Genomic DNA, 2,880 nt, shown 5'->3' on the forward strand with positions numbered 1-2,880 from the left:
AGAGGAGTTGATCATAGGAGAATTGCAATCGGGCGTTCGCACGAGACGTCAAATTGACCAGGGCTTAACATGTTTTTATACTACAGTAGCACCTTTACAAACTAAATTTTCATTAAGTTGTATTGTCTCGCAGGTCGAACCGAGAACTTACAAAGAGGCGCTTACTGAAGACTCTTGGGTCATAGCGATGCAAGAAGAGTTAAGTCAGTTTGAAAAGTTGGGGGTGTGGAAGTTAGTTGATTTGCCGGATGGTCAAAGAAAAATCAATACAAAATGGGTTTTCAAATGTAAAAGGGACGACAGAGGAGTGGTTGTAAGGAACAAAGCTCGACTCGTTGTTCAGGGTTTTAGTCAACAGGAGGGGATTGATTTTACAGAGGTCTATGCTCCTGTCGCACGAATAGAAGCTATCAGAATTTTCCTAGCATTTGCGTCTTGGAAGCATTTTAAAGTATATCAGTTGGATGTAAAGTCAGCGTTTCTTTATAGGAAGGTCAAAGAGGAGGTTTATGTTGGTCAGCCGCCGGGCTTTACTGACCCAATCCACAAGAACAAAGTTTATCTGCTGGACAAAGCGTTGTATGGTCTACATCAGGCGCCGAGAGCCTGGTACGAGACTTTGTCTCAACACCTACTCGCTAACCAGTTCATACGTGGAAAAGTGGATGCCACTCTCTTCACAAAAGCCATTGATGGTCATCTTCTGATAGTACAAATTTATGTGGACGATATAATTTTTGGGTCAACAAATGAGAAATTGTGCAAAGATTTCGAACAGGTGATGAACCAGAAATTCGAAATATCATCAATGGGGGAGATGAAATTCTTTCTGGGTCTACAAGTTGAACAACTTCCTGAGGGAATTTTCATTCATCAAACGAAGTACGTCCATGATATTCTAGAGAAATTTGGAATGTCAAGTTCTACTCCAGCTGCTACCCCACTTGTGACTAATCATGGGATTCACCCAGATCTCACCAGAGACAGGGCTGATGAAACGTTTTACCGTTCCATGATAGGTTCTTTGATGTATCTGACTGCTTCACGTCCTGACATCATGTACCCAACGTGCCTCGCAGCAAGATTTCAGTCTAACCCGAGAGCATCGCACATGATTATTGTCAAGAGGATATTACGTTACCTGAAAGGTACTCCGTCATTGGGGTTATGGTATCCTAGGAAAGGCGACTTTACGCTCGAAGGGTATTCCGATTCGGATTTCGGATGCTGCAAAGTCAACGCAAAATCAACAACTGCAGGATGCCAGTTCTTTGGTCCTAGATTGGTTACCTGGCAGTGTAAGAAACAAACATCTGTAGCGCTATCTACATGTGAAGCGGAGTACGTTTCTGCTAGCAGTTGCTGCTCTCAGATCCTGTGGATACAGCAACAGATGCGCGACTACGGTTTGCAGTTTCTTAACACACCTCTGTTTGTTGATAATGAGGCCGCAATTAACATTACTAATAATCCAGTACATCACGCTAAAACTAAACATATAGAAATTCGTCATCACTTTATTCGCGATTGCTTCGAGAAAAAGTTGATACGAATTGAGAAAATCCACACTGACGAACAAAAAGCTGATTTGCATACCAAAGCTTTTGATAAAAATCGGTTTCAATATTTGTTAAAACTTAATGGTATGAAATTGCATTCGGTGTCAGGTGGAATTGTGAGCGTTGATGAGAGTACTGTTGCGGATGAAGATGAGAAACAATCTGCGATGGTTTGTCGATTTTTTACGTGTTTAGGTATTTAGGGGGAGATAGATAGTTGTACATAGTTTATTTTCAGAAAATCCAAAAACAGTAACAAATGCAAAAATCCAAAAACATGATAAAATTGAAAAAGAGCTTGTGTATATAGGGAAAATGATAGTATATCAGCTAGACAATTACAGTATGCTAAAGATTTGGAAAGTTAAAATGAATTAAAGAATCTCACCAACGATGTGTCGATAGGTTTTCGCACATTTAGTAAATTTATTCGGGATATAAACCTAAAATTTCAAACCCAAAATTTCAAACTGGTGAAATTCGTGGGGAACACTACTTGGATATATAGGTAACCCCTGAAATCTCGTTTGAAAGGTCCCATATTCTGAGATACTAGGTCTTTATACTCAGTGATATCTGGGGTATTATTCCGGGAATTCTGCTGTATGGAAGTACTGACCTAGTCCCCGAATAATACTTTCTGCAAAATGCTTGAAATATAGCATCGCCCTCAGCAAGCTGATGAAACAATAAAATTGATAGTCGCTGCTGTTGTAATGCTAAAAGATCCTCTAAAGGGGACACACCAAAAGTCGAGCCGTCATCTCTCTGCTGAACGGAAGTTCTGACCTGAGCTCTCATGGTTTCGCATCTAACCCCTTACAGATATCATCTGTGGTATACTAACCTGTAAGACTGAATATCTGGGATTCTGGATACGGGAGTATATTCAAGAGATGGGACACATGAATTGAACTAAGTTCTTAAGACACTTAAATGGTATCCTGAATAGATTGAAGTTTGTGTGAGAATTTAAGATGGATCAGTATATTGACAATCGAGGTGAATTGTTTAAGTCTGAAAATGAAATGTAGCTTAATGGTACTAGTAATTTGTCTGAAAAGCTGATATGATTCCCTGACACGCTCGCCAAAATAAACTTGTAAATAGTTTACTTTTTGCAATTTAAGTTTTCTGTTATTTCATTTCTTAGTTTAGATCTCATTAAAAATCCCAAAAGATTTTATTTCTGCTTTATTTTAGACAAACCAGAGTGGAAAGTTGATTGTCGGATTCTAGAAAGATGAAGCAGATGCAGGAGATTCTGAGCTGAAGAATGAGGAGAGCTTACATTGTTGGAAGTTTGATTGTTTTCTGTGTC

Source organism: Helianthus annuus, chromosome 10 (assembly GCF_002127325.2).
Source record: "Helianthus annuus cultivar XRQ/B chromosome 10, HanXRQr2.0-SUNRISE, whole genome shotgun sequence".
NCBI lineage: Eukaryota > Viridiplantae > Streptophyta > Magnoliopsida > Asterales > Asteraceae > Helianthus > Helianthus annuus.